This window comes from Belonocnema kinseyi, chromosome 4, assembly GCF_010883055.1.
Source record: "Belonocnema kinseyi isolate 2016_QV_RU_SX_M_011 chromosome 4, B_treatae_v1, whole genome shotgun sequence".
In the NCBI taxonomy this organism is placed as follows: domain Eukaryota; kingdom Metazoa; phylum Arthropoda; class Insecta; order Hymenoptera; family Cynipidae; genus Belonocnema; species Belonocnema kinseyi.
In genome coordinates this window covers 146,689,546-146,704,837 of record NC_046660.1, presented here as the reverse complement: position 1 = coordinate 146,704,837, position 15,292 = coordinate 146,689,546, and the positions used below count along the sequence as shown (strand labels likewise).

Genomic DNA, 15,292 nt, shown 5'->3' with positions numbered 1-15,292 from the left:
GATAAAAAAAAATACGTGTCTCTTATTTTTCGATGTACTACAACATATTGCAGTTTCATCAAAATCGGTGAGGGACACCTGGGATAGTTTCCTTGTTAGAGCTAAAACTTTAGGGCAAATTGTTGATGTTCAATGCCCACTACATCATTATGTCTGTGCGTATATTCACTCTGAGACATTGCGCGACAGCCATCAATAATGTGCTCAATGGATTCGTTGGCATCTCCGCATAATCGGCACCGATCATTCACGTCCTGATGTAATGCTTGTTTGCGATAATTCCTGGTACTGACAACCTTGTCCTGTATCGCAATGAGGAATCCTTCCGTCTCCTGATACAGAACACCCCTACTTAGCCAAATATTGGATGTCCCACTATCCACTTCATATTGATCTAACGTTTAGGGGTGATCGCCGTGGATAGCTTTCTGCCGCCACTGTATTTCTAATTCCTCTATGCAGTCAAGATCCGCTTTACAGAAAGTGATGTAAAACGCAAAATTTCGTTTGCTGTTAAAATAGTCCTTCAACTGTGTAACTTGTGACTAACACAGTTTTTTGACATCTACAACGCCCCTACCATTTATATGTCGCGACAGAACTACCCAATCGCTATTCAAATATTTAATCGCTGAAATTTTATGGTGCATTCGGTGCTTCGTCATTTCTACACGGACGATTCTGTTTAACTTTTCAAGGTCGGTGTTAGACCACTTGATAAGCCATTGTTCAGTCTTCTGTCGCGTGTAGATTAGTCCTGAGGTCCTTTACCTTAGCGATAACATCTCTTAGTGCGACTTTCTGTATATTAAGATGCTTTGCAGAAAATTTCGTTCGTAAATTGTATCCTTTTTCCACTTTCGTTTCAAACTTCGCACTTTCGTAATAGAAACCCACAAATTCCTCTTTTATTGTGGTATCCCAATTGATGCTCTCTCATGGTACTTCTGTCAAGGTGGTTAGCTGCAAATAGCTATCGCTAGCCAAAACATCCTCAGCAGGTACAGTTGATGTTCCATTGCTTACAGTTTGATGCACATGTTTTTGCTGTCCAGCTCGGGAAGCGAAAAGCGTTTCAATATCTTCAATATACTCTCCATTATTATTTGGGTTTTGGAACACGAGAATTATTGTTATTATTATCGCCTGCACCCTGTCTACGTTCCGTATTGATCGTTAATGCATACGTATGAACGTATAACGTAATGAACGTATGCTAATGCATACGTTCCATTCTTTCTCCCAGGTTCTCCCGATACGAGATAGTTCGTGGAATTATCTATAATCTGAGCGATGGATGATTTTGTGACAGTCATGTCGGAGACCTCTATGGACCCAATCCAGTTGGTTTACTATCGGTACTTCGTCTTCAAGCAAATTTATCAGACTTTTTACTTCGGGTAAATAATCAATAGACTCATCTTTACCGTATTTTCTAGCCTGTATTTGCTCTTTGACCCTTCGTTCGAAGTCATCGTCGCCAAAGTGAGATCTAAATTCCTTTCGAAATTTTCGTTAAACTATAAAATTCCTTCTCATGATTTTTAAACCATTTTGACGGAATTCCCTCTAATAAAACCCGTATTGCCAATAGTAATTCCTCATCTGATACTCCAGTAAGCTTCCTACGATCCTCCATTTTTGTTAGAAAGCCACCTGCGCTCAGATTACTTTTACCGTTGAACGTAAGGTTCCGGCCTAGAACTACCTTTCCCAAATATCTATTTCCGCGTCGGTTCCTATTGGCTGTTCTCTTGTTATAAACTGTATCCCTGTCTGAGGATTAATCGCGAGAGCGGTGGTCTTTAAATCCTATGTTATTCCAACGCCTTGATTCCTGAAGACTAGGTTCACGGTTTTAAAAGACGTTCGGCTATATCTTTTTAATTTGCTTCTATTGAGACCTGAGCTATGTTTTCTATTCTTTTTGTTCCTGAGATCTTCGGTCTCAGGTTCTGAGACTGCGGTGTTAGAAAATACTGTACCTAGGTTAGATATTTTACTTTGATCCTTACGAATAGCATCGCGACTTTCCTTTTGTTCGAAGCTCGGCTTGAATTTCCCGAAAATACTTAGGATCGTAAGTGGCGTTTCTATTCTTTCTACGCCTGGATTTGGCAGAATCAGCTTTCTGCTTTGAGTGGTAGGGGTATCCTGCATAACGCGGTTCGGAATTTTCAAGTGGCTATCGCTTGTTTCCTTATTTTCGAAAGCAACCACCGGGTCCGGGATGTTCAAGGGGTTTGACAATCCGAGAATTTAAGCGTAGTTAAACGAGAAATTTGTTGGACTAATCGCAGGGAAGAGAGACGGTTTAACGGCTGATATTAGGACTGTGTTTAAAAATCCCGTCACGTTTGTATTGGTTAAGCCATATTCATTGCCGTAACTAGGCATTGCGACCGTTGTTAAAGAACTAGTGTTAGTTACCCCCGTTTGTACCGTTGTGGTTATTGGAGTGTGGGGTGTGTTAATAAACCACTGGGTAGAGCCGCTATTAAACTCTCAAAATGCGACTCTATTCCTGTTTTGTCTTTTGACACTGCCGATATCACGGATGTATAACCCGAATCCGCGATCAATCTTTTTTGATCCTGTGTAAGTTCCTACGTCAGCAAGCGAGTTTAAAATCTCAAAACTTTCTAAAAATCGCAACAAAAATTATCTAAAAGTCTCACTTATAAATTCGAAACTTTGAATAGTCAAAGAAAAATGTTAGTCTTACTCCAATTTCAAACTAGGAAAATTGCAACAACAAAAATTTCCGAGTTACACTAAACTCCACAACACTCGGAAAATTGTAAAAGAAAATCCACAGTTTATTTAAAGTTCAGGGCCGCTCCAAATCAATGTCCTTTGGACCATGCAGTGCTGCGATTTTATATTAAGTATTTTTCGGATACTTCTATTTATCATTAACGCGTAGGTCTTGTCATTCCGCGAAGCAAAATTTTCGACTACAGTGTCCAACAAAATTAAAGAATCTAAAAACAATGGGGGTTTATTGTCTTATGAATCTAGGGCGCCAGCCACTAGCGAAAGAAAGGTTTAGTTTACGAACATCTTGCTAATGAGGGTTTATAAATCAAAAAGAACACCTGTAAATAATTATAACGGAATCAGTACGGTGATTCGATTTACGCTACGCTAACTCAGGGAAAAAGAAAGTTCGTCCAACCACAAATGAACAGGAGGCCAGCATTTCAAATGAAGGATAGAACTATTTATTAAGTGCAATACGCAAAGAAAGAAAAAAAGATAAGTGATAAGAGTAGGGTATATTTGCCTAAGAGCATTTAGAGGAGCGATATTAAGGTTAATGCCTTAAGAGAGACAGAGATGGTAATAACCCACTCTTAGTGCCGCATTGTGCCTTTAGATGTAGGTCGTTCCCGCGTGAGTTGGGTAACTAGACAGTATGTGAGCTAAATGTTCGGGGTGTGCATGGCACGCCCTGCAGCTATCATCAGGAATGTCTTGGCTCAAAATGTGGCGACGGTATGTTAAGGTGCAAATCACACTGTCTTAGTATGCAAAAATGAAACCCTCCGTACCAGACGTCAATCCGGGCGATTCAAGGAAAGTAAACGTTAGCTCACAAGACATTGACTGATCCTTCACATTTCTGTGGAAGATACCATGCATCCTCTTATTGAGGAGCTGTTCACGAAAGTTTTTCTCTTGTGCTTTCTTAATCCGGGTTTTCAGGAGTGAGTACTCGAGATAGATAAGATTTGATGCATTTTGCTCACCCCTAATACTGAAGTCAAGTCCGAGTGTTTCAGCAGCCTCCTGCATGTTCGTTGCAGATACTTTCTTCCTCGCCGACAGTTCGGAAGACCAAATCTGTCGGATGAGACGTTTGTATCTGCTTCGGAGAGTATACTTTATAGATGTAACATCCTGAATGCGGCTCTGTGGCACGCCCAGGTATGTATAAGTCTCTCCAGCTCAAAGTTGTCGTATAGCGCTTCTATCAACGAGCTCAGGATCTTCAGGGATGGCATTACGTTTGCCTCGCTTCAAATAAACCTTGGCGCATTTGTCTAACCCAACTTCCATGCCAATTTCCTTGGTATATCGTTCGACAATCCGATTTTTTCCAGATGAGATAGTCTATGGAAGGTCGAATCGAAAGCTTTCCGATAATCAATCCAGGCCATTGATATGTCACGCTGGTAGAATGCTGCATCTTTGCAGACACATCTATCGATGAGCAGGTTCTCCCGACATCCCGCTATGCCTTTCATTGAGCCTCGTTGTTCATAATAAAGTGTATTCAGACCAGTGATTGGCCTGTAATTCTTCGGGTCAGCTAAGTTGCCTATTTTCCGCAGGAGTATTGTGCGCCCTTCCACCAACCACTCCGGAATCGGCGCTTCCGACTTTAAATACGAGGTGAAAACACGGGCCAAATGCTGATGGTTTGAAGAAAACATCTTCCACCAGACGGTTTTGATACAATCTTGTCCCAGAGCGGAATAGTTCTTCGTCACTCTTAATACTTTTTTCACCTCCTCGGTAGTGATGGGTGGGCATTCTTTATCAAGTATTATGAGGACATCACATATCTCCTTGAAGCTATTTATATTTTCTGAGTCTTCGTCCAGTCTATGCTGCACTTCGTAGACTTCTCTGCAAAATACTTCGACCTCCTCTGGTTTGGGTGAGTGTTCAACAGTGACTGGAGGGTCTTGGAAGGGTCGAAATGGGTCAGAGAGAAACCGTTGATTTTCTCTGACCCATGTCTCCCTCCGCTCTGGACTTCTCTTAGCGTCAGATAGTATCCGTATTCTCTCAACAATATGCTGCCTGATGGTCAGCAGCTTCCACTTGTTAAGTGTGTGATAACGGGTCCGGAGTTCGCGCGCGAACTTTCGAACCTTGGCGGTAAAATTCCTGCCAGTTGTGATGTAGTCAATTACACAATGAATGCAGAACGCGTATTGTCTTTCCCAGCCTATCTTGATGGCAAGTTGATGCATTCGTCTTTTAGTTTTACGATCAACCGTTGGTTTTGTTTTGCGGTTCGCATCGGCCAAAGCTCTCGCTGCATTATACACACAATGAGATAGCCCAGAGGTCGGATTCTCCCGAAAAATGTCCACGAAGTTCGTCATCCATTTTAACCAGATATTTAGGCTTGAGAGAAACCTGGTGTTGATGTTCCTCCGGATCATAAAGCATCGCTATTTCTCTATTGGAAGCCTGCCCACGGTTGGTCTTAGTGTCGCCTCTCTTTCTCTGTTGCCGACTTGTTCTAGCTGTGGTAGAGTAGGCGTTCCGCTTACACAGCCCCTTTTTCGGAGTAGTTCAGTATGGTTTCGCAGACGTTGCTGCGGAAAGTGCCGCACTCGCATCGTAGCACTCTAGCAAGTCGTGTTTCAGTCGCTGCGTCCACCCAAAGGTCGCGAGATCCCACCGATTGATCGAATTGAATCCATTTTTATTGGCTCCCCTAGCTTTAGATTGGTCGACATTGTTGGCCGACCCATTGTCGGGAGGCCTGCGCGTTCTGCTGTTTTGAACCGCACTTACTACAACTATGCTTGGTGTTGTCATTGTTGTACCCACGAGAAGCTAGGGAAAGGGGTTCGTCCATCCTTGTAGAGCCCCGCATGCAAGGATAAGGCTGCGTACTCTGAGTGGTCGCCCGGTATCCCAGAGTCACCGTTCTGAACACCTCACCCAGGTGCCATTCAGCTTTCGGCACAGTTTTCGCATCTCCGCTTGAGGGTTAATTCCTTCGGGACAACCCCTGAACAATTGTCGGCGACTGCCTATTTGTTTTTGTAGCCATATTCAGCACAAACCATTGGTACAGGGATCCTCTATCCGCAACCCGAGGACGCGGTCGGTGGATTTGTCATAGGCCCTTCTGTTTGATTCTAGAGGAATCAAAACCTAACCGAATCTACAAAGATGGACGAACCCCTTTCCCTAGCTTCTCGTGGAAACAACAATGACAACATCAGACATAGTTGTAGTAAGTGCGGTTCAAAACAACAGAACGCGCAGGGCTCCCGACAATGGGTCGGCCAACAATGCCGACCAATCTGGAGCTGGGGGAGCCAATGAAAATGGATTCAATGCGATGGATCGGCGGGACCTCGCGACCTTTGTGTGGATGGATCAACTTAATCACGACTTGCTAGAGTGCTACGATGCGAGTGTGGCCCGTTAACGGGGTTACATGGCACGGCTGCATGCTCTGTGGTGCGAGAAACAACCGGAGCTATCGCACTTTTCGCACAGTCTTTTTTCGCACACTTTTCGCCTACTCTACCACAGCTAGAACAAGCCGGCAACAAAGAAAGAGAGGCAACACTAAGACCAACCGCGGGCAGGCATCTAATAGATGAAGAGCGATGCTTTACGACCCGGAGAAACATCAACACCAAGGTTTCTCTCAAGCCTAAAGATCTGGCTGAAATGGATGACGAGCTTCGTGGACATTTTTCAAAGCTGCTGACCATCAGACAGCATATTGTTAAGAGAATACGTATACTATCTGACGCTAAGAGAAGTCTAGAGCGGAGGGAGAGGTGAGTCAGAGAAAATCAACAGTTTCACTCTGACCCATCTCGACTCTTCCAAAACCCTCCAGTTACTGTCGAACACCCACCCAAACCAGAGGAGATCGAAGTATTTTGGAGAGATGTCTACGAAGTTCAGCATAGACTGGACGAAGACTCAGAAAATATAGATAGCTTCAAAGAGTTATGTGTTGCCCTCATAACACCTGATAAAGAATGCCCACCCATCACTACCAAGGAGGTGAAAAAAGTATTAAGAGGGATGAAGAACTATTCCGCACCGGGACCAGATCGTATCAAAACCTTCTGGTGGAAGAAGTTTTCTTCAACCCATCAGCATTTGGCCCGTATTTTCACCTCATATTTGAAGTCGGAAAAGCCGATTCCAGAGTGGTTGGTGGAAGGGCGCACAATCCTCCTGCCGAAAATAGGCAACTTAGCTGACCCGAAGAACTACAAGCCAATATCTTGTCTGAACACGCTTTATAAGATAATCACAGCTATCCTAAATGATAGGATTGTTCGGGCAATTGAACCTGTGTGGCAAGAAATGTATGAACAACGAGGTTCAAAGAAAGGCGTAGCCGGATGTCGAGAGAACCTGCTCATCGATAGATGTGTCTGCAAAGATGCAGCATTCTACCAGCGTGAACTATCGATGGCCTGGATTGATAATCGGAACGCTTTCGATTCGACATCCCATAGACTTATCATCTGTCTTTTGGAAATCCTAAAGGTTCATCCGCAAATAGTTGGGTGCATAGAGAGATTGATGCCGCTTTGGAAAACCAGATTTACTATCTCATGTGGCAAAAATCGCGTGACAACTAACAAGGTCACGTTTCAGAGATTTGAAGCAAGGAAAACTTAATGGCATCCCTGAAGATCCTGAGCTCGTTGATAGAAGCGCCATACGACACCTTTGCGCTGGAGAGACTTATACATACCTGGGTGTGCCACAGAGTCGCATTCAGGATGTGACATCTATAAAGGATACTCTCCGAAGCAGATACAAACGTCTCATCCGACAGATTTCGTCTTCCGAACTGTCGGCGAGGAACAAAGTATCTGCAACGAACATGCTTGCCGTCAAGGGGGTCGCGGAATATTGAGTCTTGAATGTCTTCACAACAGGATTATTCTGGGTACAGCACATATAGTTGCAAATGGAAGAGACCACGAAGTAGTGGGCAAAGGAGCATTTCTGTACAAAGGCTGCTGAAACACTCGGACTTGACTTCAGTATTAGGGGTGAGCAAAATGCATCAAATCTTATCTATCTCGAGTACTCACTCCTGAAAACCCGGATTAAGAAAGCACAAGAGAAAAACTTTCGTGAACAGCTCCTCGATAAGAGGATGCACGGTATCTTCCACTTAAATGTGAAGGATCAGTCAATGTCTTGTGAGCTAACGTTTGCTTTCCTTAAATCGCCCGGATGGAAGTCTGGTACAGAGGGTTTCATTTTTGAATGCTAAGACTGTGTCATTTCCACCTTAACATACCGTCGCCACATTTTGAGCCAAGACATTTCCGATGATAGCTGCAGGGCGTGCCATGCACACCCCGAGCATGTAGCTCACATACTATCTAGTTGTCCAACTCACGCGGGAAAGACCTACATTCGAAGGCACAATGCGGCACTAAGAGTGCTTTATTACCATCTCTGTCACTCCTACGGCATTCACCTTAATATTGCTCCTCTAAATGCTCCTAGGGAAATTGAGTCAATTGTCGAGAATGGGAAGTGCCGCATATACTGGAACTTTATATTCTCGACAATTGTTCGCTCTATGGTGCGCTCTTGGAGGTGCCAAGCTTTCACTTGCTAATGGTCTAAAAAGCATTCCTGCGTGTTAAAAATATGCTAGAACGCTTGCGGGAAAAATGCAGAAGGCGGAGCGACCCAAGGACAACTCCTTGGGTCGCTCCGTGTTCTTAGGGTGCACGAGGCTTTTGCTGAATCGTCGTATTGATCCCTTTACAGACTGTAACTACCTATCTCACGGTTGTGAGACATGGTTGTGGCTGAAATTTTACCGCGATTTCGCTGGAAGCGGGTGCAATTTTTCAGATTAGCACCCGCTCCCGGCGAAATCCTGCGATTGTCCTTATGACAAATTTTTAATTATATATATATAGATATATAATACTCACCGATCAAGTAACAAATTTCTTATCAGAATTAATGCAGCAATTTGAAGATGCATTAAATATCAAGCATATAAAAACAAGGTCTTTCCACCCACAAGCAAACAGTAACATAGAAAGAATGCAATCAACTTAAAAAAATCTAATCAAGACATCAATGGAAGATAATGGTAAACAATAGGATGAAAATTTAAAATTCATTACGTTCATAATTAATCCAATGAAAAATACAATCACAGGCTTCTCACCTTTCGAGATGACTTCCAGAAGAGATCCTAATATCCAATCAGCAATACCAAGGTCACCAACTCTTAGTTACGCTGATTTAATAAAGAAATGGAAATTTAAATACGATTATATTATCAGGAAAGCTAAACAAAGAATACAAGTTAAACAAGAGAAGACCAAGAAACGTTTAGTTATTCCGATTATTAAAAACCAGGAAGGGTCCGTAAAAAGAATAATCCCATTTCCGATTAAGTACTGTGAAAAGCAAAACTTAGTTTAAACGATGTCCAAAGTATACTTCAGAATGGTTCAATCGTTTAGGATATATACAGAGAGGATCAGTAATTATGTATGTTCATTTTTTAAATGTAGAGTGCTAGGATATATAAGTAGATGCATACCTAAGGAAGTTATACATTTTGGTATCTAAAATAGAGTAGACAATCAACCTAATTTTGTAACTTATACATCTGATGTAGAAGCAGTACATCAACGAATGTCTCTACTGAGATCGTCAAATACGAGAAGGGTTCATTTCTAAAATCGAAGGATTTCGAGGTCGAAATAATGTCTAAAGAGGAGGGTATTATGTACCCCGATTATAAGCGATATAGTAATAATAATAATATTCTCTATATAATACTTGTAGTTTACGTCAAGAATAATCAACACCGTGTACACCCGCCTTTAGCACGCATCTGCGCATTAGTTTTTTGTAGTTTGTATGACTGGTAGAATGTTCTGGAAGCGTTAATCGATACAAACCTATAAAAACCGCCCCTTCGGGGAGGTTAGGGAGTTCTCGTCACACTTAGAATCCTAGAAACTTTTTAAATATTTTTTTAAACAAAGTTTTTACGAGAATATTTAAAAAGGTTTCAAAATAAATTTTAATGTATAAATTAATGTTTCTAGCTTAAAATTGCCTAAAATGGTTTAATTTTGAAAATGTATGCAATTTATATTAGATCCAATTTTAGGGTCTTACTTTTTCCACAAACAAATACGCAACCCTCTTGGAACAAAAAAATAAAGAATTCGTCTCTCTTAACAATAAGTTGAACCGTGCGTTCAACACAATATAATCAAAGCGAAAGATAATTAAGAATTTTTGGATTTAAAGGCCGCAAATAGTTGCCTATACGATCACGGTGGCGCCAGTTGTCACTGCAGATCTACAAGTTTGATGTTTATTGGCATAATCCCTAACCCGCAAAATGCTCTAAAAGTACAATACCTTCAACTTTTCGTACAGGGAAAATTATTTACTACGTTTACAACTGAAAATTTAATTGGCAAAACATTAAATTCATAAATACTCCCCAGCAAAGATATCAGAATCTTTGCGATACCCAAAATAATAGCGACGGTCCTGGTTACTCCGCACGATCTGAATCTATCAGCCAATCAGCTTTTAGAACGCCTAGGGACATTTCTCTCTCCGCGTAAAAAACCCGACAGTTGGCCAATTCACAAAACGTTCCCGTTTTACAATGTCAGAGTCTCCATGTAGAGTCCCCATACGGAGAATGTTAAATACGAGAGATTGCAGGACCTCAAAAGGGAGCTGCAACAACTGTACTATAGGGCAGGCCTTATTTACTATTGGTGGATTTTTTCATTAAAATTTCTTTGGTCTCATGCCCCTGTTTTGTTTCAATGACTAAAAAAATGATATCCACCAAATTTGAGCGAAATCAGTTAAGGATTCAGAGGAAATAGAAAAAAAAGTAACTGCATTTTAAAATTTACGATACTTTTTCCCCTACCCCGAAAGGTTAGGGTGAATTAACTTTTTTGAATACACGTGAATCCTGTTTTCTGATTCGTTTAAAAGAATGTGGATGCTTAGATACGAATTGACACAGCGCTCATTGAATGCGTGTGAATTCATATACATGCGTGGTCGAAGTCAATTCGAAAAGAATTAATAAAAATTGCATTTTATGAATCAGAATTGGCTGAAATTCGCCGTGACAAATTGGGGCGAATTCGAGCGTGTATTTTACTCTAACGAATTCAGACGTATTCGTATGAATCCTTTCTTTTTTCCTGGGGGGTAGTATGTGCACCTATTTTATATTTTTTTTCTAAAAAAATTGGGTAACTTACACAAAATGATGTCATCGTGAACTCGCTATACGTAGAATCCCATTATAAAAAGAAGATGAAAGAGTCGAACTCGAAATATATCGAAATTTGTTACGTCTTTTCCTGATTGCGGATTGGCTTCTCATTTTAGTTTGAATGCAGACAGCTACATGTATATTCAGGGTTGCTAAGTGACGTGCTATTCCAACGACATATAGTTACTGCAGTGTGGCTCCGCTCCTGTTTCGAAGTCGAAAACCGAACGGACCTCTCTTTCTATCTCTAAATGTTAGAAAAGGAGGTCCGTTTGAATTTAGACCTTGTATATGGTATCGAGCTAACTATTGATCAATCTTTTTAATGCGCTGTTTTTAATTGCTACCTCAGATCTAATAGGATGACACGCTAGTTGGCCCGCGGACAATTGTGTTTTAAGGGAAAAATTCTGTTATGTTAATTGTAAATGCAAAATTTTATTATTCCAATTTACTGAAAAAAAACTTATCGATAATTGGTAACTTCTTTATTTGACTTACGTAGTCTATATTTATAATTGATAGAGGGCGTTGCTTACAGTTACCTTTTAAATACTAAACATCGTGGATTCAGTAATAGAACCGTTTGAATGTTGTAGCATTCCATATCTTGATATCTGAGTTAAATGAAGTACGTCGGTTTATTGTTATTGTTTGTTGGTTTTTTTCAATTTCTGTGTTATTAACGTTCTTAAAATGTCACTGAAGTTTCTAAAATCACAACGGCGTGGTTTAATGTTGTTACACGAAGGCCATTTGTATGCAAAGAAAAGTGTCAACAACACAAATGTAACATGGCGTTGCGTTGAATATAAGAAACGATCATGTTCCGTAATAATTCACACAACAACCGATAAACGTACTGGTAATGAGTATTTTGATTGTACTTTTTTTTGACTTTGATTGTTTTTTGTGCTAATTTTAATGTTTTTTATTATATTTAGGGAAAATTATTGATGTTACTGGTCAGCACAATCATGCTGGTAATGTGGTGTTTGTTGCTGCAAAAAAGCTAAAGAAGCTATCAAGAAAAAAGCTGCCAAGAGTAATAACAGCAGTGCCGCTGTAGTTTCACGTGTATTAGCATCGTTTGCATCACCTGTTCGCGCACAGTTACCCAAAGTGAGATCTTTGACTCGTACTTTTTCGAAGATTGAGGCAGCATGATCGCAGTACTGCTTCTGTAAATCCACCTTCGTTAGATGAGTTAGTTATACCACCGCTTTATCAGATGACTAGCAGTAATGAGTTGTTCCTACTTCACGATAGTGGTAAAGGTCCAGGACGTTTCGTTATTTATGCTACACAGAAGAATTTAGAAATTTTGGCGCAGTGTCAATTGTGGTATTGTGATGGAACATTTGATTCAGTGCCGACGATATTTACACAGTTATACTCCATCCACGGCTTATATCATGATAAATTATTACCATTAGTGTATGTCTTAGCTTCGAATATGTCAAAGAAATTGTACTCTTCCATGTTGACAGTCATCAAACGTTTTCAGCCACATTTGAATCCGAAAAGGGTAGTTGTAGACTTTGAACGTGCATTCATTGGAGCATTTTCAAAAATAATTTCCCATTGTGTTATATCTGGATGTCTCTTCCACTTTACGCAATATATTTTTCGTCATATACAAAATTGAGGATTACAGTGCAATTACAATTCTGACATGAATAATTTTATTAATATGAAAATGCTCATGGCACTTGCATGTGTGCCGATTGACCATGTAATTGAAGCGTGTGAGGAGCTAGTAGCATCACCGTTTTTTGATGAGCACAGTGAGGAATTAAATGATTTGCTAACGTGTTTTGAGCGATCATGGATTGGCGAACGTAAACGCTCTGGGCGTGGGCGAGCGAAACCGATGTTTGATTTAACTTTGTGGAATTGTTATCAAGCGATTATTGATGGTGAAATGCGCAGTAATAATGGAGTAGAGGGGTGGCATTGTTCACTAATGAAACAAGTTGGAATTTTTCATGCTGTATTCAGTGCTTTTGTTAATGTACTTAAAGATATTCAAGTCTTGACAGAGGTATCTGTGACACAAATTGATACTGGTGTTAATGTTGCTCCTGTTAAACGGAAAATATATGCTACTAAAGATGAACGTTTGAAATATGTCGTTGAGCATTATGATGAAACGGAAAAATTAAAATACTTGAAATCTGTTGCTGCTATTGTTAAGGTTACATAATTGTTTGTTCTGGAGAAATACGACGTTGCAGTTGTGTGAAAAGTCGTGATTGGAATATAATATGGCTGTATTAATTATTGTCTTGTTATTTATATTATAATTACACAAAATATTTTATTAGCTCTCTTCTAAATTGAATGCGGTATTGTATTATTAACTTTTAATTGTGGCGAATGCATTTTATTAATTTGTATGAGTTGTTTTAGTAAACTTTTTTGGAACTTACCAAATATATTTACTGTTATTATAGAAATAAATATTTAAATATCACAAAATTGTAGCTTAAAATTTTTATAATAATAAAATTTGTTTTTGTGAATTATCGCGGATGAATTGTCGCGGATCAATTGTCCACGGTTCAATTGTCGCGCGGATCAATTGTCTACGGACTAGTTGTCGTGCAGCCAATAGGGTGGCACGCCGAATGTTGGCCACGTTACCGCCGCGCGCAGTTTCGGATCCTCCATACATGAAGCTTGATCCATGTGCATCTTAGTCGATATTTTTTTTTCATTTTACCACACGTGTCATAATTAGTTTACATCGTATTTTCTTAATCTATTCTCTTTTATTAAAAGTGATATGAGATGTGCTTACATAATTTATCGTGCTTAATACTACTTATCTTGATAACAAATGATGTTGTAATTATTTTATACTAAAGCAATTTATATTTTATTCACATAGAACTTTTCTAATGTTGTTATAACCATTGTAATTATGACAAATTTTATTACAAGCTTAACATTCAGACGAGAACATGGAGACTACTGTTAGAAAAATACATACATAGTTCTATTTTATACAAGGTTGCTAGGTAGCGTTGAGTTGTTATAAAATAGTTTAAGGTGAGTGTAGAATTGCGAGGCTGTTGAGTCGGATCGCGGACCGAGTTTTTGGGCTAAAGAGTCGAAAGTTTAGGCCAAGTGGTCGTAATGTTTTACTGTATTACTTATATTTGTTACATTTATTAAAATTTACATAAACAATCTAACGTGTGGATTTTTCATTGTGTCAACTTACGCGTTAATTCAAGATCGTATAGTTAACTTAGATTGAACTCTAACACTACTGATCTTAAGGACGAAGAAGTATGTAAGCATACCTCATTTAAGACTTAAGTTTAATAGTACTCAAAAATCGCGAATAATGGGACCATGTGACCGTAAGCTACAAAAATTTATTTTACATTTGTTTGAAACACAAATTACGTTCAGACGAAACGCGATATCGAATTTAAAATGTTAGAAATTACATATGAAGCAAGTTCAAACGTTTTTCTGGTCACAAATTTTTGCAATTTAAAAAAAAAAATTTTCTAATAATTTTGTCTTTCAATTTGTCAGCTCTATGGATCGGAACTTTGAATTTATCCATTATTTTATCCTTATGGGACAGAAGGTTGGAATGACAGCATACCATGTGTTAATAGACGCGGCCAAGTCTCACGATCTGCATATATTAAATATAGAAGGGCAACTAGAGATAATAATGTACTTTTTATGGGTGGATGAATATTTCAACAGTGAGTGGTCGATAATTACGTGAAAATCCAAAAGAATAGGCTGAATTCCTGCAGATTGAATCAAAAAACACTTTGCGCTGATACCTATCAGGGATTAATTGATCAATTAGAACAAAGATCAAATGATTTACATACTGCTGTTGGAAAAATGATCATTCTCCCATCATCATTCCTTGTAATATGCTACAGCGCTATCAAGATGCAATGGCAATTCTAAGAAAATTCGGTACGGCAGATTTGTTTATAACTATGACATGTAATCCAAACTGGGCTGAAGTGAAAGATCATTTATTACATGGTCAGACAGCATCATATTGACCAGACATTGTTTTACGAGTTTTTAATGCAAAAAAAGATGAATTAATCAACATTATAGTAAAACAACAATTCTTCGGCGAAGTACAAGCATACGTTTATGTTGTTGAGTATCAAAAACATGGATTACATCATGTTCATTTGTTATTAACGTTAAAACAAACTAGTAAAATAACTACTCCTAATATTTATTACGCCTGTAATA

The 15,292-nt window shown here is 39.5% G+C and overlaps 1 protein-coding gene across 7 annotated transcripts in view; it reads right to left on the bottom strand.

Annotated features, from left to right (window-relative positions):
* LOC117171614 (WD repeat-containing protein 13-like) overlaps window positions 1–15,292 on the bottom strand; it is a 138,985-nt gene that overhangs the window by 110,364 nt on the left and 13,329 nt on the right. For 2 of the 7 annotated variants that reach the window (XM_033359078.1, XM_033359077.1), the window contains exon 2: window positions 8,936–9,007. The exons of the other annotated variants lie outside the window; for them this stretch is intronic. The gene's annotated coding sequence lies outside the window, so the exon portion shown is untranslated. The remainder of the gene's footprint in view (window positions 1–8,935; window positions 9,008–15,292) is intronic. 7 annotated transcript variants of the gene reach the window in all.